The sequence below is a fragment of the Mesoplodon mirus genome, assembly GCF_964341445.2.
Source record: "Mesoplodon mirus genome assembly, chromosome: 2".
In the NCBI taxonomy this organism is placed as follows: Eukaryota; Metazoa; Chordata; class Mammalia; order Artiodactyla; family Ziphiidae; genus Mesoplodon; species Mesoplodon mirus.
In genome coordinates, this window is record NC_138977.1 from 7,592,450 (window position 1) to 7,616,240 (window position 23,791).

The 23,791-nt window shown below is 41.3% G+C and overlaps 1 long non-coding RNA gene across 1 annotated transcript; it reads right to left on the bottom strand.

Moving 5' to 3' along the window:
- Nucleotides 1-1,992: 1,992 nt before the first annotated feature.
- LOC309811301 lies at nucleotides 1,993-23,699 on the bottom strand. The gene is made up of 4 exons (XR_014295130.1): nucleotides 23,004-23,699; nucleotides 20,387-20,435; nucleotides 3,613-3,858; nucleotides 1,993-2,948 (listed from the first exon to the last, which is right to left on the bottom strand). It is a non-coding gene; the product is annotated as an uncharacterized lncRNA (long non-coding RNA).
- Nucleotides 23,700-23,791: the final 92 nt, after the last annotated feature.

A 23,791-nucleotide genomic window follows, 5' to 3' on the forward strand; every position in this document is an offset into this window, starting at 1 on the left:
ATATTTACTATTGTTATATCTTCTTCTTGGATTGATCCCTTGATCATTATGTAGTGTTCTTCTTTGTCTCTTGTAATAGTCTTTAAAGTCTGTTTTGTCACTTTCCAGGTGGTGGGGATGGAGGTGGGCCTGGAGGGGTCTGCAAGGCCTCAGGGCCGGAGCCCAGGTCCCCGCCCACCCCAGCACCTACCACCAGCTGAGCCCCGCATCCTGCACCTCCATCCTGGGTTCCGGTGGCTGGAGGTGCACCCAGGTCTGCGGGACAGGCGGGTGCAGAAGTTGCTTGTGTTGCGGGGGGGGGGGTGTGTGTGTGTGTGGTGAGGTTCTGATGCCTCCGCAGAGTATCGTGAGTCTGGGGCTGGGGGTGCCACAGCTTGCTATCTCTCTGCACTTTCCTGGCTCTGAAGCCTCAAGAACACGTCTAGGCAGCAGTAGCTTAATGGGGAGTTTGCTTGCTGGGAACTAGGGCCTGCTGGGGTCTCAGTTCTTGGCTTGCCCCGGAACATGAGGTTGCCAGGCGTGTGAAAGCAGCAGGTAGGAGTCAGCCACTGGTGCAGTGATGAGCAGGAAAGGAAGGATGGTGGCTGTTGGCCTGTGAACCTAGGCAAGAATGATCAGCCAACAGAATCCAGACCAGGGTCCGTGGGCCCAGCTTGGTCCTGTGCGGCTGGTCAGTGGAATAGACCTACAGGTGTGGCTCTTGTCACTCTAGGACTGGATTCAGGACAGATCCTGCTGATGAGCCCAGGGTACCGTCCTCAGTGCTCCAGGAGAGTGCACAGTAGTGGAGCGAGTGTGGTGTGCCCAACTCACAGCACAGTGGCCACGCACATCCAGTCTGCTTAAAAGGGCAGTGGAGAGCCGGGGGAAGTCATGGCCTTGGGAATATCCTCTGATGAAAAAGAACCTGCAGGCTTATAATTTTTGTGTGGAATGTTGGTGTGCTGAAAAGCAGTTCTGTGTGCTTTTCACCTCTTGGTGTGGATCAGCAGTGCTGAGGCAGCAGGAGTGATACAGAAGTGTGAGCAGAGAGCATTTGGAATCCCCAAACTCCAGGGAAACTAAAGGTGACAGCAAGCCTAGTGAAGAGGACAGGAGCTGGGGGCCAGTGGTGGTGGCAGCAGGAAGGTGCCCAAAGGCAGCGGCATCCCATCTGTGGTGGCAGCAGCCCAGAAGGCGCCCCTCATCTCAGGGTCCTAATCCTGACTCCAGCCAGGTGGTCAGGGGAGCTGCAAGGTCTTCTGGGAGAGCAGAGCCCACAGTCCTGAGCTGTTCTTCACTGTGTTTGGGTCATCTCCCCCCTCCAAGGGGAGAAATCTAGATGAGGCTTAAGAATTAGTGCTTTGAGAATGTGGATCTCATAGCTGAAACCTTGGAACATGTGTTTTCAGCACAAGGTGTTAAAGTGAATGGAAGGATTTAATGCCATTTCAATGAGGGTATCTCCATGTGGGCAGAGCTAGAGAATAAATGGGTCTTGAATTAAAAAATAAATAAGTAAAAAATAAAGTCTATTTTGTCTGATATGAGAATTGCTACACCAGCTTTCTTGTGATTTCCATTCGCATGGAATATCTTTTTCCATTCCCTCACTTTCAGTCTGTATGTGTCCCTAGGTCTGAAGTGGGTCTCTTGTAGACAGCAATATATACAGGTCTTGTTTTTGGATCCATTCAGCCAGTCTATGTCTTTTGGTTGGAGCATTTAATCCATTTACATTTAAGGTAATTATCGATATGTATGTTCCTATTACTAATTTCTTAATTGTTTTGGGGTTGTTTTTGTAGGTCTTTTCCTTCTCTTGTGTTTCCTGCCTAGAGAAGTTCCTTTAGCATTTGTTGTAAGGCTGGTTTGGTGGTACTGAATTCTCTTAACTTTTGCTTGTCTGTAAAGGTTTTAATTTCTCTGTCGAATCTGAATTGAGACCCTTGCTGGGGAGAGTAATCTTGATTGTAGGTTTTTCCTTTTCATCACTTTAAATATGTCCTGCCAATCCCTTCTGGCTTGCAGAGTTTCTACTGAACCTTATGGGGATTCCCTTGTATGTTATTTGTTGCTTTTCCCTTGCTGCTTTTAATATTTTTTCTTTGTATTTAATTTTTGATGGTTTGATTAATATGTGTCTCGGCATGTTTCTCTTTGGGTTTATCCTTTGTGGGACACTCTGCACTTCCTGGACTTGATTGACTATTTCCTTTCCCATGTTAGGGAAGTTTTCGACTATCAACTCTTCAAATATTTTCTCAGACCCTTTCTTTTTCTCTTCTTCTTCTGGGAGCCCTATAATTCGAATGTTGGTGCATTTAATGTTGTCCCAGAGGTCTTTGAGACTGTCCTCAATTCTTTTCATTCTTATTTCATTATTCTGCTCCCCGGCAGCTATTTCCACCATTTTATCTTCCAACTCACTTATCCGCTCTTCTGCCTCAGTTATTCTGCTATTGATTCCTTCTACAGTATTTTCAATTTCATTTATTGTGTTGTTCATCACTGTTTGTTTGCTCTTTAGTTCTTTTAGATCCTTGTTAAATGTTTCTTGTATTTTCTCCATTCTGTGTCTGAGATTTTGTATCATCTTTACTATCATTACTCGATGAGTTCTTTTTCAGGTAGGTTGCCTATTTCATCTTCATTTATTTGTTCTTGTAGGTTTTTACCTTGCTCCTTCATCTGTAACATTTTTTTTTTGTCATTTTATGTATTTTTTTGATGGGTGGGGCTGTATTCCTGTCTTACTGCTTGTTTGGCCTGAGGCATCCAGCACTGGAGTTTGCAGGCAGTTGGATAGAGCTGGGTCTTGGTGCTGAGATGAGGACCTCTGGGAGGCCTCACTCCAATTAATATTCCCTGGGGTCTGAGGTTCCCTGTTAATCCAGTAGTTTGGACTTGGAGCTCCCACCACAGGAGCTCGGCCCCGACCTCTGGCCTGGGAAGCAAGGTCCTGGAAGCTGTGTGGTGTGCCAAAAAAAAAAAAAAAAAGAGCAGTACAACGTCAAGGAATAAAAAACAAAATAAAATTAGAATAAAATATTAGGAAAAATAAAAATATAAATGAATCAATAATGAATCAACAGGGTAAAACAGAACCCCAATCTGAAAGAGGAAAAAAGGAAAAAAAAAAAAGCCTTAGCTATGGGGATGGAGTTTAGGCAGGGGTGGAACTTGGGCAGGGGTGGCGTTTAGGGTGGGGTAGGACCTAAGCGGGTGGTGGGGTGACATTTGAGCCTGGGGTGGGGCCTTGGCTCAGGACACAGGCAGCCAGAAAAGGCCGTGGGGGCTGGGCCTAGGCAGGGCAATGTTCAAGCATGGGGTGGGGGCCTCTGTTTAGGACCTGTGTGGAAGGGGAGAGGCAGCATGTCCAAAGGAGGGCCTCTGGAGTGTGGAGTTCTGGAGTTTGGAGATAAGGCCTTCAGTGAGGGCTGAAGGGGGCCCAAGGGGGCAGAGGAATCCTGGACATGCTCCCTTTTGATCCTCTTCCTTCCCAGTGGTCCCCCAATTTCCCGCTTCGGGTGCAGGATCCCTTCCCCTCCCCCAGCCACCTCTCAGGGGCACCAGTCCCGTCCCGCCTCCACTTCTTGTCCCCCTTCACTTCCCCCATGCCCCACGTCCTACCCGGTTGTTGCAGGTTCCTCCCATCCCCTTAGGTGTCCGTGGTCCCCCACTGGTGCCTGGTAGGTGCCCTAGTTGTGCGGAGACGTGAATTCCATGTCCTCCTAGTCCGCCATCTTGACTCTGCCCTCCGTGCTCTTTTTACAACACAGATGTGATGTTTGGTTTCTCATTGTTTGACATTGTTTGGACAGTCCAGAATGTTAATCATATGGAGAATTCCTGTTGTACATAATACATCCATAATCCCTGAAACATAATATATATGTGTGTAAATTTCATTTCCGAATCTTCTGGAACAAAATAGTCAAACCTTTTCTCAGAATAAAATATTCAAAGCATGAAAATTGTACTTTCAAGTATACAAATGATATATTTATAGTTGCTGAATTTTTTGAAATACCTTATAGAATATATTTTTGTATTTCTCATCTCTTTAACTTTGAAGCTTTTACCAAAAGAGCCTATTTGTGGCTTACACTTGAGATTTTGAAAGCAGTTTTCTCCTAAGACTTGGTTTCTTGTGTTCCTTCTCAGACAAAGCACCAAAAAGGAAGGCAAAACTAGGCTTTCTTCATGAACTATACCAATCAAAAATGTAATGGGGAAAATGTTTCTTTAGAGCTTTCCCTAGCACACTTTTCCTTCTCTACTATGTAGACCATTAGCTAACTCTCTTGTGACATTTGTAAGTTTTTTGATACAGAAGAATTATTTTTGTAAGTACTTTATGAATAAAATAGATGTGTATGATTACTGAGATGACTGTTGTTCCTGCAAATATTTATTACAGTAATCTGACGAATATTATATTACAGATATAACTATTCTATCCACCTCAAATTACAGAGGATGCTTATTTCTGAAATAATAATGGTTCCAGCCAGATGATTTTTTTTAAGTCCATTGAAATATTTTCAGATTTCATATTGTAACTAGCCTTTAAGAAACTATTCACTGTTGAGTATTGTATCAAAGAAAAATATCCTCGATTATGCAAAAATGTTATTAGAATATTCCTCACTTTTACAGCTACATATCTATATCAGGCTGGGTTTTCTTTATAAAATTCTACTAAAACAACATATTGCACTCATAGAATGAGAAGATATGAGGATCTCTGTTTAAGTTAGATATTAATCAGATTTAAAAATGTAAAACAATGCCACTCTCCTCACTACTATTTTTTTGTTTTGGAAAATGTAATTATTCCTCATAAAAATATGTTATGAATGGTAATATTTAATGAATTTATCACTGTTATTTTAAGTGCATTAATAAATAACAGGATTTAATCTTGACATATATATATGTAACCTGATTTCCTTTGTTTCAACCATATTATTAAAAATTTTATTATGGGATATACTATTCTTTATGGTATTTATTATTTTCAGGAGAGAAATGGACATGATGTGTTATGAAACAAAGCTTTACCCTTTCTATTAATTATCTTTATCAGAGAGACAATTGTATAGCTCTGCTTATATACTTATATTGTTTTCTTTCTTTTTTATTATTTATTTATATTTAGTTTGGCTGTGCCAGATCTTAGTTGTGGCATGCAGGATCTTCGTTGTGACATGCAGGCCCTTAGTTGCGGCATGAGGCCTTAGACGACCAGGGAAGTCCCACTTATACTGATTTAAAATTTTTTCTAAATTACTATTTGAATACCACATTTACACTTGAAGGTAATTTGCCTATTTACAAATTTGAATATCCAATAAAAGTTTCGGGTTCATATATATTTATTATATGCCATAGAGAGTTTGCTATCAAATGATTCTCCTTATATTTCCATTTGCTGCAAAGAACATTCTGGAATTTCTCCTCCTGCCTTCTGCCAATGTCATCAAACATATGGCTTGATACTGGACATCTTGGACTAAGGAGGCAATTTTTGAAATTGAAATTAAACATAATTGATTTCTCTGTCTTTTCCATCTCTTTTTCCTTTATCAAAGCACTAGATAAGGTATCCCATTAAGCTGTATCCCATCCGCTATTCTTTTTTTTTTTTTTTAAGAAGATGTTGAGGGTAGGAGTTTATTAATTAATTAATTTTTTTTTGCTGTGTTGGGTCTTCGTTTCTGTGTGAGGGCTTTCTCTAGTGGTGGCAAGTGGGGGCCACTCTTCATCGCAGTGCATGGGCCTCTCACTATTGTGACCTCTCTTGTTGCGGAGCACAGGCTCCAGACGTGCAGGCTCAGTAGTTGTGGCTCACAGGCCTAGTTGCTCCGCGGCATGTGGGATCCTCCCAGACCAGGGCTCGAACCCATGTCCCCTGCATTACCAGGCAGACTCTCAACCACTGCACCACCAGGGAAGCCTCTGTCTGCTATTCTTTATCTCTATTCCTTGGGTCAGTACTAAGTGGTCTTACTCTTTTTTACTGGGATTAAAAACCACTCTACGATAATATCTCCCTAAATTCCTAAAGTATACAACTAAAACAACTCAAAGGGGAAAAAAAACACTAAAATAATATCAAATAATAATCATTTTCTATGTGCCAGGTGCTTTATATATAGTATTGTTAATCTCACAAGAACACACAAGGTACGATTTATTATATTATCCATTTTTCATATGAGGAAACTAAGTTTCAAAATTCTTCTTGAGTTCAGATTGCTAATAAGTGGTAGACCTGGAATTCAAACCCAGGACTCTATATACCTCAGTCAGAGATAATAAATGTGAACAGGACTTGAAATCAAGTCCCCTGATACTCTGCTCTTTCCATTACACCATGTACCTTATGGATAACTTATGTTACTGCAAGTAGTAATAATAATCACAATATCAACAGAGTAAAAAAGGCAACCCACACAATGGAAGAAGTATTTGTAAATCATTTATCAGATAAGGGATTAATATCCAGAATGTATAGAGAACTCCTAAAACTCATCAACAAAAAAACCAAACAGCTCGATTCAAAAATCAGCAAAGGACTTGAATAGACATTTCTCCAAAGAAGATATATAAATGGCCAATAAGCACATGAGAAAAAGATCAACAACATTAATCATTAGGGAAATACAAATTAAAAGTAAAATGAGATACCACCTCCCATCCAGTAGAATAGTTAATATCAAAAAACTAGAAAATAAAAAGTATTGGCAAGGATTTGGAGAAAGTGGAACCCTTGTGTACTGTTGGTGGGAAAGTAAAATGGTACAGTGGAAAACAGTATTGTAGTTCCTCAAAAAATTAAAAATAGACTTACCATAAGATCCAGCAATTCCACGTCTGGGTATGTACCCAAAAGAATTGCAAGCTGCGTCTCAAAGAGATGTTTTGTACAACCATGTTCATAGCAGCATTATTCACAGTAGCTAAAACATGGAAGAAACCCAAGTGTCCAGTAATGGATGCATACATTGTATGTAATATATACACACAATAGAATATTATTCAGCCTTAAAAAGGAAGAAAATTCTGACATATGCTACAACATGAATGAACCTGGAGGATATTATGCTAAATGAAATAAGACAGTCACAAAAATCAAATTCTATATAATTCTACTTCCATGTGGTACTTAGAGTAGTCAAACTCAGAGAAGCAGAGGGTAGAATGGTGGTTGCCAGCAGCTGGGGGGAAGGTGGAATTGGGTGTTATTGTTCAATGGGTATAGAGTTTCAAGAAGAAATAGAACTGTCTTTGTTCACAGATGACATGGTTGTTTATACAAAAGGTGTGAAATAACTGCCAAAAACACCTTTCTGGGACTAATAAGCAATTATAGCAAAGTTGCAGCATACAAGGTTAATATACAGAAGTATATGGCTTTCCTGTGTACCAACAATGAACAAGTAGAATTTGAGATTTTAAACAATAGCACATACATTAGCGCCCCTCCCCACAAAATGAAAGACTTAGGTATAAATCTAACAAAATATGTGCAAGATCCAGTTGAAGAAAACTACAAATCTCTGAGGAAAGAAATCAAAGACCTAAATAGATATTCCATATTCATGGATAAGAAGACTCAATATTGTCAAGATGTCAGTGCTTCCCAACTTGATCTATAGATTCAATGCAATCCTAATGATCTTAATAAATTATTTTTCGGATATCAACAACTGTTTCTAAATGTCCATGGAGAGATAAAAACCCAGAATAGCCAACACAATATTGAAGGAAAAGAACAAAGTCAGAAGGCTGACACAAGCTGACCTTAAGACTTACTGTAAACTACAGTAATCAAGACAGTGTGGTACTGGCAAAAGAATAGACATGTAGATCAATGGAATAGACTAGAGGGCCCAGAATTATACCCATATAAATATAATCAACTGATCTCTGACAATGAAGCAAAGGCAACACAATGGAGCAAAGGTAGACTTTTCCACAAATGGTGTTGGAACAACTGCACATTCATAGGCAAAAATGTGACTCTAGACACAGACCTTATACCTTTTACAAAAATTAACTAAAAATATATCACAGACCTAAGAGTAAAATGCAAAACTATAAAACTCCTAGAAGATAACATTGGAAAAAATCTATATGACCTTGGGCATGGTGATGACTTTTTAGGGATAACACCAAAGGCAAAATCTATGAAAGAACGGATAACCTGGGCTTCATTAAAATTAGAAACTTCTCCTCTGCAAAAAGACACTGTCAAGAGAAGGAGAAGACAAGCCACAGAGTGGGAGAAAATATTTGTAAAAGACACATCTGATAAAGATCTGTTATCCAAAATATACAAAGAACTCTTACAACCCAACAATAACACACAACCCGACTAAAAGATGGGCTAAAGATATGAATAGACACCTTATTAAAGAAGATACAGTTATCAAATAGTCATATGAAAAGATGCTCAATAACACATTTCATCAGGGACTTGCAAATTAAAACAAGGTATCACCATACATCTATTAGAATAGCTAAAATTCAAACCATTTGATTACATCAAATGTTGAGGATATGCGGCAACAGGAACTCTCATACATTGCTTGCAGGGATGCAAAATAGTACAGCCACTCTGGAAGGCATTTGGTGGCTCCTGAAAAACGAAACATAATTTTACCACCCAATCTAGCAATCACGATTTTGGTATTTAGCCAAAGGAGTTAAAAACTCATGTTAACACAAAACCTGCACATGGATGTTTATATCAGCTTTATCCATAATTACCAAAACATGGGAGGAACCAATATGCCCTTTAGTAGGTGAATGGATAAACTGTGGTACATCCAGAAAAAGGAATATTATCACTGAAAAGAAGTTATCAAGCCATGATAAGACACAGAGGAACATTTATCACATGTTAGAAAGTGAAAAAAGCTAATCTGGAAAGGGTATATCTTATATGATTGCAACTATATGGCATTCTGGAAAAGGCAAAACTATGGAGACAGTAAAAAGATGAATGGTTGCCTGGGGTTAGAGGGAGAAAAGGATGGATAGGCAGAGCACAGAGGAGTTTTAGGGCTACTATGTACAATGCTGTAATTGCAGATACATGTCATTATACATTTGTCAAAACTCATAGAATGTACAACACCAGGCATGAATCTTAATGTAAATTATGGACTTCGGGTGATAATAATTGTATCAACTCTCCATTTCCGAGGATTTGTTGTTGTTGCTGCTTATTGTAGTTGTTATTGTTTAATGACTTTTCTAAACGGATGAATTCTGTAGTCTTTTCTTTGTTTTATGTGGCTCCTGAAGTCTCTGTTATATTATCTTAGTGGTCAGCAAATGATTGGGAAGAGTCCTTAAACACAGGAATACCTGAGAGAGATTGCAGGTTTGGTTCCAGATCACTGCAATAAAGCAGATATCTCAATAGAGTGAGTCACATCAATTTTTTGGCTTCTCAGTACATACAAAAGTCATGTTTACACTGTACTGTAGTCTATTACGTATGCAATAGCATTATGTCTAAAAAAACAATGTACATACCTTTATTTTAAAACTTTATTGCTAAAACTATATTCTAACTATATTGCTAATGCTTTAATGCTTAATCTGAGCCTTTAGCAAGTTGTAATCTTTTTGCTGGTAGAGGGTCTTGCCTTGATGTTGATGGCTGCTGACAGATCAGAGTGGTCAGCAGGGTGGTCAGTTGAAGGTTGGGGTGGCTGTGGCAATTTCTTTCTTTTTTTAAATATTTGTTTTCTGCTGCATCAGGGTTTAGTTGAGGCACGTGGGATCTTTTGTTGCAGTGCAGGCTTCTCTCTAGTTGTGGCCTGCGGGCTTTCTCTCTCTAGTTGTGGTGTGCGGGCTCCAGAGTGCGTGGGTATGTAGTTATGCCACACAGGCTTAGTTGCCCCTCGGCATGGGGGATCTAAGTTCCCTGACCAGGGATCGAACCCGTGTCCCCTGCATTGGAAGGCGGATTCTTTACCACTGGACCACCAGGTAAGTCCCGCGATTTCTTAAAATAAGACAACAATGAAGTTTGCCGCACTGACTCTTCCCTTCACGAACAATTTCTCTGCAGCATGCAATGCTCTTTGATAGCATTTTACCCACAGTAGAACTTACAAAATTGCAGTCAATCTTCTCAAACCCTGCTATTGCTTTGTCAACGAAGTTTATGTAATATTCTAAATCCTATGTTTTTGTTCAACAAAGTTCAGAGCATCTTCACTTGGAGTAGATTTCATTTCAAGAAAACACTTTCTTTGCACGTCCTTAGGGAGCAACTCCTCATTCATTAAAGTTTTATCATGAGATGGCAGCAATTCAGTCACACCTTCAGGCTCCACTTCTGATTCTCGTTCTCCTGCTATTTCCACCCCCTCCGCAGTTACTTCCTCCACTGAAGTCTTGAACCCCTCAAAGTCATCCGTGAGGGTTGGAATAAAGTTCTTCCATACTCCTGTTAATGTTGATATTTTGACCTCTTCCTGTGAATCACAAAGGTTCTTAATGGCATCTAGAACTGTGAATCCTTCCAGAAGGTTTCCAATTTACTTTGCCCAGATCCATCAGAGGAATCACTATGGCAGCTACACCCTACAAAATGTATTTCTTAAATAATAAGACTTGAAAGTCGAAATTACTCTTTGATTCACGGACAGCAGAATAAATGTGTTAGCAGGCACAACATTAATCTCACTGTACATCTCCATCAGAGCTCTTGGATGACCAGGTTCATTGTTGATGAACAGTAATATTTTGAAAGGAAACTTTTTTTCTGAGCAGTAGGTCTCAACGTTGGGCTTAAACTATTCAGTAACCTATGTCATAAACAGATAGGCTGTCATCCACGCTTTGTTGTTCCATTTACAGAGCACAAGCAGAGTAGATTTAGCATAATTCTTAAGGGTCCTAGGATTTTTGGAATAGTAAATGAGCACTGGCTTCAACTTAAAGTCACCAGCTGTGTTGGCACCAGCAAGAGTCAGCCTGTCCTTTGAAGCTTTGAAGCCAGGCATTGACTTCTCCAATCTAGCTATGAAAGTCCTAGATGGCATCTTCTTCCAATATAAGGTTGTTTCATCTACACTGAAAATCTGTTGTCTAGTGTAATCACCTTCATTAATGATCTTAGCTAGATCAGGATAACTTGCTGTAGCTTCTCCAACAGCACTTGCTGCTTCAGCTTGCACTTTTATGTTATGGAGATGGCTTCCTTTTTTAAACCTCATGAACCAGCCTCTGCTCACTTCAAACTTTTCTTCTGCAGCTTCCTCACCTCTCTCAACCTTCACAGAGTTGAAGAGAGTTATGGCTTTGCTCTGGATTAGGCTTTGGCTTCAGGGAATGCTGTGGCTGGTTTGATCCACTAAAACTTTCTCCGTTTTAGCAATAAGGCTGTGTTGCTTTCTTATCGTTCGTGTGCTCACTGGAGCAGCACTTTTAATGTCCTTCAAGAACTTTCCCTTTGCATTCACAACTTGGCTCACTGTTGGTGCAAGAGGTCTAGCTTTCAGCCCGGCATGATTTCCTCACTAAGCTTAATCATTTCTAGTGTTTGATTTCAAGTGAGAGACATGTGACTCTTCCTTTCACTTGAACACTTAGATGCTAATGAAGGGTTATTAATTGGCCTAATTTCAATATTGTTTTTTCTTAGAGAACAGGGAGGCACGAGAAGGAGAAAGACAGGGAACAGCTGGTTGATGGAGCAGTCAGAACACACACAGCATTTATCGACTATGTTCTCTGTCTTATATGGGCATGGTTCATGGTGCCCCAAAACAATTACAACAGTAACATCAAAGAGCACTGGTCACGGATCACCCTAAGTATAATAATAATGAAAAAGTTTGAAATATGGTGAGGATACTAAAATGTGACAGAGACATGACGTAAGCAAATGCTGTTGGAAAAATGGTGCTGATAGACTTGCTTGATGTGGGGTTCCCACAAACCTTCAATTTGTAAACAATGCAGTACCTGCAAAGCACAATAAAGTGAAATTAATATCATGAGGTGTGCCTGTACCTGGAACCAAAAAATCTTCCAGTCTTTGCAGAGGGCTCATACGTGTTTGTAGTGGCCCGCTTTCAACACTTGCCAAGAACCTTACAATTCTACCTTAGCCTTTATTTCCTGCTTTCCTAGAGCCTTAAGGTCAGTGGGAGGTGAAAATTTCAGAGCTTTTTTTGGTTTCTCCTGAGCATGCACACAGCCCGATGCATGCATTTGGCCTTCTACATTCTCAGGACTTTGTCAGAGCTTTGTAAGCCCTTACTGGACACTCATTCCCCAGCCTTTCCTCACAAGCTTTTTGTTTAGTCTGCTGTTTGCCCCTGCTGTTAGTGATCACCACAGGCAGTAGTAACCTAAGATATTAGACTGTAAATATTTTCAACAAATACTCCTGGGAAGGAGATTTCGCACTAGGCTAGTTTGTAGTTAGGCAAAATAAAGACACGCCTTTAAGCCTCTATTCTAGGAAGCCACCAGGCAGATTAGAACAAATAACTAATCACAATTCATTGTTCACTCTGGTACCAGGAATGCAGGCTGTTATTCTCACAGCTACCACTGATCTAAGGAGAGGGGGATGGGACTGGAATCTCATTAGTACTTACTAAGAATCAGCTATTTTCCTTAAATAAGTATTTTTGCCAGGTTGCTGCAGGTCTTTGGCTAATTTCCAGAGTTCAAAAAAAGTTGATTCTGGGCTTCCCTGGTGGCGCAGTGGTTGAGAGTCCGCCTGCCGATGCAGGGGACACGGGTTCGTGCCCCGGTCCGGGAAGATCCCACATGCTGTGGAGTGTCTGGGCCCGTGAGCCATGGCCGCTGAGCCTGCGCATACGGAGCCTGTGCTCCGCAACGGGAGAGGCCACAACAGTGAGAGGCCCGCAAAAAAAAAAAAAAAAAAGTTGATTCTGACAGTTGTTTGCCCATTTTTCATTGGGAATTTTGCCAAATAATTTTTTTAAATGTTTGCTGAGATACAACTCATTAGAAAGTTCAGTTTTGTGGCCAGGATTCAATTGTTGGTGGAACCTCTATCTTTGACATCTTGAGGAATCTTAGTTTATGGCAGCTGTGCAGCTAAGAAGATGTCCAAAAGAGGTTGTACAAGTCTAGGCAAGGTCAGATCCTGAGAAGGTTTAGCTCTAATATGACCCTCAACTTTTCAGATCCTTAAACTCTAAAGAGTTACCTCTAATTCTCAGAAATGATTCATGCTAACCACATAAGAAACTAATTTATAAATCATAATGTCAATAAATTATTTCATAATGCAAACTATTTCTGTCAAGATAACCAATATCAGACCATTTTTTGGTCTCTGTTTCCCAGTGTGTTAGTACCCATGGAAGAGACCAGGTCAAAAAATTGCTTGGGGGCTTCCCTGGTGGCGTAGTGGTTGAGAGTCCACCTGCTGATGCAGGAGACACGGGTTCGTGCCCCGGTCCGGGAGGATCCCACATGCCGCGGAGCGGCTGGGCCCGTGGGCCATGGCCGCTGAGCCTGCGCCTCCAGAGCCTGTGCTCTGCAACGGGAGAGGCCACAACAGTGAGAGGCCCGCGTACCGCAAAAATAAATAAATAAATAAAATTGCTTTGTGAGCACAGGGTAGAATAATGCAGTTGGGTGTTATTGTAAAATATTTCTTCTAGGCAGGGTACCAGGGAGAACTTCCATCTCTAATTCTGTGCCTCATTTATAAAATGTCAATTACAGTAACTACTTAAAAGTATTGGTGTTAGGATTAAATGCAGTTACACATGTGCATGAATCATGATTTCACTATGACAGAAACCAATTCAACTTTAGCTTAGACAAAAAGGAAAACTTCATAATTCACAGAATCCAAGGAATGACTGAACAACCAAACCATAGGAAGAGCAGGAATAATACCTTCCTCTCTGTACCTGTTTGACTTTACTCTGTGTGTTGCCTCTGTTCCCTGCAACTGCAGCTTAGTTTCCTGCATATGGTGAGGAACATGGTCACTCATAACTCCCATGTTTTACATCTTACAATTTGGCTACCAAGATTCTACTTTTTTTTCCCTTTCATTCTCAATTCCTGTTAGAAGATGTTTGGGTTATGTCCTTAACCCTGAAGAAATCAATTGTGGCCAAAGGACTGGGAACATGAAAGAACATGCAATTCTCCCACAGGTGCTACAGGGTTTAAGCTGACAGAGGAACAGTGTGGTAAATTGTATTATTGCCCCCAATTATTTGCTCCTCACTTTCCACGTATATGTGACTTGAAGCTTCCTTTCCTTGTGGAAAGAGTATATACTCCCTCTCCACTGAGGTTGAGCTTAGCCATATGATGTGACACTTGTGCAGAAGCTTTAAGAGGCACCATGATTTTCTGGCAGTTCCCTGGCTGCCCCACTCTGCCATGAGATTGGGCAAGTCTCATGTAGGAGTTGTTTCTTCACCCTGGAATCCAGGATGAGACAGCACGTAGTGCACAGCCACAGTCTTCCCAAAGCCTGAAGCAGCACCGTAAGCAACTTGTAGTCTACATGTAACATAAGCAAAAATTAGTCCTTTGTTTTCGAAGTCACTGAATTTTCAGAGTTGTTTGTTATATAGCATAACCTGGTGAAAGCTAATACAAGCAGTTCCCAGAAAAAGAGAGGGGAGATGTTGGCTGGTGAAACATTAAATTACTTAAAACAGTGCCTACAATACAGAATGCATTCAATATAGACTCCCCTGAGAAGCGTCAATAAATCCTAACTTTCCAACTCCCATTTTTAGTGAGTCATAAAAAATTCTCATCATAAAGGTAAATTATAATATATTGAGAAAACATAATTTATTCATATGTCTTATATTTATTTATTCTATATGCTGATTGCATTTAGGAGAGACCCTGGTCCTACTGGCAACTCATGTTTTAACCATTCCTTAGGATGATGATCCACCTTAGGCAGTATCTTGCTTTCTTCCACTCTCAATATTCAGAAGATTCTCCCAATCAGAGTCTTTGCTGCTTTCTCTCTAGTCTACATTTTCTTTCCCCAGTCTATATTTTGGTTTGCATATTTCCTCCCTCTGTATACTTTCCCTGGAGAATTATAATCATTCATACAACTTCAACCTGCCAACGTAATTAAAACCTCCAAATATATTTCTAGGCCAGATCTTGTTCCCAAGCTCTAGACACACCTACTCATCTGCCCACTGGATATCTTCACTTCATGTCCCATTGACACCTCAGACACAGTCACTTTACTCATCATCTTTCTTTTCAAATCTGTTTTCTTCTCCTTCTTCTTTTGCCCTGTACTGCCTATCCTGGTTAATGGCACCACCACGTACCTAGTTGCTCATGCTAAACATTTTGGCATCACCTTCATTTTCTCCCCTTTCCTTGTGTCCTTGCTATTCCAATCATATAATTGTTTCAACTCCTGTAGAGTCTGTTCTCTACAGATGTACCAAATCGTCCTTTTCCTCTGGTTCTCCTTCCATGGCCTGCAGCTCAGTTCCATCAGACATTGGATGACTTCTTTAATTCTAATTGCTATTCTGAACGCTGCAGATAAAGAATGAATAAGGCATACTCCCTGAGGCCCAGGAACTCACTTTCTAGTCAAGAGGATAAACAGATCATTCCATTTATACAACAGGGTAAATGCTAAAACAGAGTTATGGATAGGGGACTATGGGAAATCAGAGAAAGAATGCTTTACCTACACTAGCAGTTTGGAGAAGTGGAGAATTTTGAACTGAGAAAGGATGATATGGAGTGAGCAGAGCAAACTAAAATGGAACACACTACATACAGGGAGGGAGAACTGCCTTAGCAAACGTGTGAATGAGGATAGCGAGTAGGTAATACTGAAGACTGAGGCTGGAGGGAGGGGTTAAGTGGGAGCTAAATCATGTAACGTGGACTGACTTAAGGAGCTTAGACTTAACCTTACAGGGCAGTAGTTTCAAACTGGGCTAAACAAAGCTCCTCAGGGTTCACTGAGTGGGCGAGGGCATGGAAGGCCAGCTGGGCTTCACAGCTTTGGTTCTGACACCTACTTCAAGGGGAACAGCTCAGCTAACCTTTATCCCATCATTTGCATAACAGTTCCCTGACCTAAAGGTGTTGGGTGTTTATCAAAATCACACACGTAACGGGGTTGGGGAGGGTATCATGAGCTTGGAAAGCATGAGTGCTGAACAGTTTAAGCCAACTGCTCTGAAGACGAGTCACAAGATGAGACATTCAGTTATTATTTCCACATAGCTTTCTATGATCTTTCACATCCAATCAGTACCTTGCACAAAAATGAGGTGACAGGAATCTTCCACCAAGTTCAAAAAACCTTCTGTGGGCTTGTTACCACAATTTAAGATCTATTGTACCAAGAAAAACACTGTATTTGCTCCTTTTCCTTAACTCAGCTGTGGGAGAAAAGAAGTAAGCACTTATTGTTCAGCTCTCAAGGCAGACGTCAGTTTATTTGGGAGGCAGCAAGCAGAGGAGGAAAGACTTCTTGTCTTCTTTCCCCCCAGTTAGAGGTCTCAAAGTCCAAGCATTGTGTAAGGCTTCTGTAACTGGCAGGAGATACGGCTCCTCTTGGGTGGAAGCCTGGCTCCTCTGAGAGCCATCAGAGTTCTGCTCCAGGGGGAGCTGGAGTAAGAACAGCAACTCACAGAGGGCTTAATATGTTCTGGGTACCATAACTGCATTAACTTACTTAACCATGACAATGAAGCTAAGAGATAGGTACTGTGTGATCCTCATTTTAAGTATAAGGAAATTCAGGTACAGAAGCTAAGTAACTTGTTCCAGATACCTAGGTATTAAATGGCAGGGCCAGAATTCAAATTCAGACAGTCTGGCTCCCGTATTTGATCTCACAGTCACTGAGCTAAAGCGTCTCCTTAAAAGTGGGTCTTACAGAGAGTCCTTCAATGCAAAGGGTGTAAAAGGCCAACTCCAGCAAGCCTAGCCTGGGACTAGGGCTTAGTCTTTTTAAACTCAATTTATCTCATCTCTACCATTTGAAAAGAAAGCCTGTAACAGTAAGTCCCCTACATACGAACTTTCGAGTTGAAAACTTTCAAAGATGCAAACGTGCATTTGCATGTCCAATCACGTAAGTTGGTTCACATGCCAGGCGTACATTGTCACGCACGTGCATCCTCTACAAGTAGTTGTGTTTCTGTGTACGTTACTGTACCGTACTGTATACAGTAGTGCAGGATCTTTATTTCAAGCCCAGGATGTCCGGAAGCAAGTGTAAAAGCAGTGGTGATGTAGCTGGTACTAAGAAGCGCCAGGAATTGGAGGCCCAGAGAAAGGACGAAGAGAGACAAGAGGAAGAAGTAACTGAAGAACCAAAGAGATTCAGGACGCAGGAAATGGCACGGATATTTTCTTTATCTGAGGAGGCACTGTTAGTTTTTGAGACACAGGACTCAAACATAGCACGGTACACGAAGTTTGCAGCAGCCGTTCAAAATGCAACCCAGGGCTACCGTGTTATCTATGATGAGAAAAAAAGAGCTACTACCCAGACATTACTAGATCATTTTTTCAAGAGGGTAAATAGAATTGAATCCAGCAAGGAACCAGAAACTGTGCCATCAATGTCAGGCGTGAGTGAAATTGCAGCTTGCCCTCCGTCTCCTGTTGCTGACGATCCTTCAGCTCTACCCTCTCCCACCTCCTCTCCCTCCTCCAGTCAGTGACTCTTCTTGCCTGTTCACTCGAAGCCAGCCCCTATATTCCAGCTGTTGTACTGTACTACTGTACCTTTCAAGGTACTGTACTGTAAGATGAAAAAATGTTTTCTTTACTTTTTGTTTGTTTTTTATGTATTATTTGTGTATTATAAAAAAGTATTATAAACCTATTACAGTACTATATAGCCGATTGTGTTAGTTGGGCCCCTCGGCTAACTCTGTTGGACTTACGAACAAATTGGACTTACGAACGCACTCTTGGAATGGAACTCGTTCGTGTTTAGGGAACTTACTGTACTTTGATGGTCCAGTTCCCCAAAGGTTGCTACAAAAGAAGTGGAGGCTGTGTCCTTATCAACTTGTTTACTAACACAGGTCAATTCTAATTGGGTCACCTATTTTATTTTGCTCAGGGAGGACACTATAAGTAGAAATTCTTGGGGCTTCTAACCACTAAGGAACCCCAGATCTTTAATGCCTTTTTTTCAAATGTACATTCTAAACCAAACAACCTCAGTGTGTAAACTTACACATTCAACATGACTCTTGCTTCCCCTTTTCTAAGGGAAATCTTTAATTAGGATTTAGAATTATTCTCCACACAAATAATTTTTTGAAAGTTTATAACACACAGCTGTAGGTGTTGGGGAGCCACTGAATGGGAAATTTGCTTTTTAGATTGTTCTAGCTTCAGCAAGGAAGATAAATTTAAGGGGTGCATGACTGAAGGCTGGATGATGAAAACGCCATTATAACAGACAAGGTGAAAGATTAAAAGAAGATGAACACAGGCCGTGGTAATAAGTATGGAGAGGAGAAGGCAGATTTTTAAAAATTTAGTAAGTAAAGAGGTGAAACTTGGTAATTATGCTGTTTATTATCCCTACAGCACCATTTTCTACCTTTCTTTGCCCAGCTCTGTGCCCTGGAGGGTGGCTGACTCTCTGAACTGTATCATCCAAAATCCCTTACTGGCCGGCTTTCGATTGGGTTCTGCTAGTAGGAGGCATTAGTAAGAGATTGGCAGGTAGGGGGAGAAAAAGGTCAGGGAATTCTCTCCTCTGCTTACGGCTGTAGTTCCATCTAGGTGGTCCCTCTTCCATAACTACAACTCTTTCTGGTTCTGCTAATACAGTCCTCTCCTTCTGCTTCTTCAGGTCTGTGGGTACCTCACAAACCTTGCTGACTCCCTTAACTTCCCTGACCTCTGTAAAGAGTCCTTTGGTTAAACTCTCTGTAATTAATAAGCCCTCTGAGTCTTTTTCCTGCTGGGACCTGGACTCGCAGTGATTGATGGGGAATGGGGAGAGGAGTACAAAGAGTTGAGGTGACTCCCAGGTTTAGATTCTTTCCTCTCAAATTGATTTTTAGCATTTTCCTGAGTGTTTTATTAGGACATGCTCTATTCAGATTACTTGGAACCCATCCCTGGCACCACCACTTTGGTTGGCATTTCCAGCAGGAGATTCAGGCAGGTTCTCCAGAACCAAGCATGGTGCCTGGTGTAGAGCAGCACTCAATACATGGATTTTCTCTCTCAGTGTCTCTGAACTTTACTGTCACATTATTATAGGCCCCCATACACTCGGATTTTGAACTCAGCATTGGTCTGGCCATTGTTAGTTTTATATCTAACTTTGAGTTCTAGATTTTGAAATGTACATGGGACAGTTAGAAAGGGCTATGTAAAACAACAACAGAATTCCCAATTATAGTAAAAGCTTTGAAAACATTGAAGAAACTCGGATTATTTAGCAGTGAGAATGCATTAATGCAAATTTTAATACCCAAGCAGTTGGCCTATGGCTGTAGTGTTTTGTTGATTAAATTATAAAATTTTCTCTCCGACAAGTAATTCAGTATGATGAACATTCTATTCTTCATCATGTAACAATCACTTCAACTCACAAGAATTTAGTTGAGAGACTCTTCATAATTCTTGTTAAGTCATTAATTATATCTCTACTCCCTACATTGCCTTTATGCCTACACTGCCTACCCTAAATACTTCAAATACCCTAACAACCCCTATAGAAGACTGCCCCCATACCCTGCACCCCTCGCATGCACATTAGACTCACCAGGGAGCTCTTTAAAAATACTCATTCCCAGACTCCACCCCATGCCAATTAAATCAGCAATTTGGAAATGAGGCCTAGGTGTGGATATTGTTTAAAAGCTCCCCAGGGCTTCCCTGGTGGCGCAGTGGTTGAGAGTCTGCCTACCGATGCAGGGCAGGCGGGTTCATGCTCCGGTCCGGGAAGATCCCACATGCCGCGGAGCGGCTGGGCCCGTGAGCCATGGCCGCTGAGCCTGCGCGTCCAGAGCCTGTGCTCCGCAACGGGAGAGGCCACAACAGTGAGAGGCCCGCATACCGCAAAAAAAAAAAAAATCTCCCCTAAAATGAACAAAGTTGAGAACAAGACTCCAAACCATAAAATAAAACCACCAAGATCACACAAAAAGATATGACTCTCCACGGAATGTATACACCCAAGATACCTTGTATCTGTTTATCCCTTGTTAATGAACTTCCTGTGAGCCTTTTCCCCCCATTAACCTTCAGTTTTTGCACACTGGAAAGCTGACTGAGAGCCCTTCAGTTGGTTTTGCTTCCTTGTTTGGTGTGTGTGGTTTGTTGACAAGCTGCCCAGAACATGGTGAAAGACAACCACAATTAAACCACCTACCTCTGAGTCAGCAGTGGTTTTCTCCATCAGTGAGGTTTTTCTTAGGACCCTAAAAGAGGGTGAAAAAAGAGCATATAAATGAAGGAATCAAACAGACTCTCAAGAGCCGTTAAAGATAACAGTTTTGGTTGGGGAGCGGGAAGGCTATTGTGAACAAAAGAATGATGCTTTCAATATTTTCAAAGAAAGCTTTGACTAAGGATCAAGAAGTAAAATGTGTATTCTGCATTTGTTTTGCATCATGCTTCAGGGTTCTTCGTGATCAAATATGGGGTTCCTTCAAAAGTGAAAGGTAATTGCAATAAATACAGTTACTTTCAATAAATATACATGATCCTGAGTAATTCCAAGTCTTAGGAATGAGGTAATAATAGTTTTTAAAATATGTTTTCTACCTCAGTTTCTTATGGTGAGCAAATGTTCCATGTTATTTGTGTCAGTTCCATTTTTCCAAGTGACTTTCCCTATGTAGAGTGTCTTGAGTTATAGATAAACTACACAGGAATGCAGAGAACCTGTGATTTCTCTATCTAGGATAATTGCAATGTAACTTAGTGAGGCCTAGTAGCTCACAAAGTTATCTGAAGTATTTCAGAAGGGACAGGAAGCATCCCTTGCACTTTTTTAGTAGTCACTGCCCACAGGTTGATACTGTAGATGATGAACAACCCAAGTTGGCTTCTTTTATTTCTTCTCTGCCGTTTCTCCAGTTGCTGTCAAGTTTTCCCTCCATCTCAGCCTATGTTGACTTGGTAATATGTCCACTTTCAATTTCATGCAGTCTAAATGTTTTAGGTAGTTTGGTTATCTCACAACCCAAACAGACCAAAAAACAAAACAAGGCAAAACAAGACAAAAGAAACCTTGCCCTGTGGAATGGGAAAGCAAACCCTGGAGTACAAGATAATCTGTAAAATGAAGTATCGCATAACTCAGAGCTGGGACTCAAAGAGGTGACCAGAATGATGAAGTCTAAAGTGATTTCTCCAAACAAAAATCTCTGGAGAGAATGATTGGGAGGTCTCCCTCTGCTTTCTGGAAAGAGATTCCAGCCAATTACATCTGACTCTTAAAGGATATGAGTTGCATTTGATGCTGATCAAATGCTTAAACGTGTTAGTGACTTAATTAATTTTTAATAATCCAGCTAAGTTTTAAATGACTCTAGATAATAGTAACAACACATAGCATTAAATATGTATATATTACATATAAAATGCTTTTGTATATAATATCTCATTTGATGGTCATATCAATCTTGTGTCCAAAGTAGGAAAGGTAGCTTTGTTAGGCCTTCTTACAAATAATGACTCTTAAGGAAATGTTCTTAAATGGGCCACAAAGGACCCAGCTTGGACTAGAATGCATGTATTTTTTTTTTAAGTCTTTTCACGTTCTACCACATCACACTGGGACTCTCTAAGTCCTTAGCATTTCAGTTGTGTGAGGTGATGAAGGAAGTTTTCATATACTGAGGTATGGGGAAGACATTCTTGCTTACACATGATTTAACTTAAACTTTATGCTAACCAGAACAGCCTGTTTTGTGGCCTATTAAACATACATTGTACATTTGCTTTAACCATTAAAGAAAAGGGTGCCTTGTCCAGAAGTAACACGTCCATCTTTAAGATAGAGATAAATGTCTCCCTCTTCCTGGGACGTCAATGGTCAACGCTAGTACTCCTTAGATGACAAGGCTCCCTTCCCAGGCACAAGGCCATACTGACTCACTGTGTATGTGATGCTGTCTTTTTTGAAACCTTGAATGTACCCCTCTCGTGTTTGATATTCTGTGTTCCGACAAGATATAAAACTGTGCTGAAACCATGTTTCCTTGGAACAGTTCCTCAGAGCTACCCAAGAGGCTGTTTGTCAGGCTATACTTCTCAGTTTGGCTTAAAACTCTCTTCTATTCTTATTATAGATCAGTTATTGATGACTTCCCTCTACATAGTGAAATAAATACAACTCAATCTTAAATTTAGTAAAGCAGCAATTGAGGCTGAGAAAGAAATAAGGACCTTAAATGGTTGGGAAAGTCTAAGTGCAAAACCTAGGAGTCGGGGGATGTAGTTTCCACTAAAATTAAAAAATATGAGTACTTACTTTGAGCCAGACTCTGCTAGGTGCAAAGTTAAAAAATGGTTAAGAACCGATCCTGCCTTTGAGGAACTTTCTGACTATGGCAGCAAGTCACAATCTAGTGATCTGGACTTTGAAGAATTGATTAGGACTTACATGTGTGCTCAGAGGAAGGGTGGTTCAGATAAACAGGTTAAAAGAGAAAGCAAGGGCTTCCCTGGTGGCGCAGTGGTTGAGAGTCCGCCTGCCGATGCAGGGGACACAGGTTCGTGCCCCGGTCCGGGAGGATCCCACATGCCGTGGAGCGGCTAGGCCCGTGAGCCATGGCCGCTGAGCCTGCGCGTCCGGAGCCTGTGCTCCGCAACGGGAGAGGCCACAACAGTGAGAGGCCCGCGTACCGCAAAAAAAAAAAAAAAGAGAGAGAGAAGGCAAAAAAGGCATATAAATGTTTAACTTTTGAGTGAAGGAGCCCCCAAAGTTTGTCAGTTTGATACGGAAAATTGCTCTATTGTTTCTTAAGTAAAATACTCACCATCAGTATGTATGTATGAAACCAGGGGCAAAAGAGACTTTTTTCAGCCGTAATTCCTATGCACCACCCCCTCCCTTTAAAAGTTCTCAATCTACCCCTTAGGGTCCACACTTGAATGTAAAAAAACTTTAAAAATGTAACCACTATACAGTGGTGATATACCGAACAGTGAGATAAACCCTAAGTTCGTTTGAAAGAAAACTGAACAGGGAGCCAGTGACTCGGGTTTGAGCCGTGCCTATGCTACGAACTGTTCTGTGATCTTGGGCAAGTAACTTCTCAGGACGTCCCTCTCGGTCTGTAAGATGAGTATGACCCAAAGGTCCACCTCACCGAGTCTTGTGAGGATGATTTTTTAAATGCCAGTGAAAGCATTTCCTCTAGTCCATTTAGGGTGCTCTTGCTATCTCCAGGCTCCTTCCACTCTCGCCACTTTGAGATTTGGTGCATCACGACCCAAAGGCCTTAAGCATCACCACAATTGCCTGACCGTCTCTCCTCATACACACCCACGTCCCTCGCGCTAACTGAGCCTGCCGAAGGAGGTCTCGTAGCTGACGTCACACACTCCTAAAAGCCAGGAGAAAGGGACACAAAGCTCCGATTCCAGCCGGAGAGATGGGAGAGACGCGAGCAGGGAAGAAAGAGTTCGGAAAGATCCTCTACACGAAAGAGCAATGGCCGCCCCGCGCCTCCCCTCCCACGGGAGGGGGCGGGCCGCGACGTGCCCACGTCGGGCGCACTGCCGTTCGCGAAGCGTGCGCCGGCGGCGTGGGACCCGCCCCTTG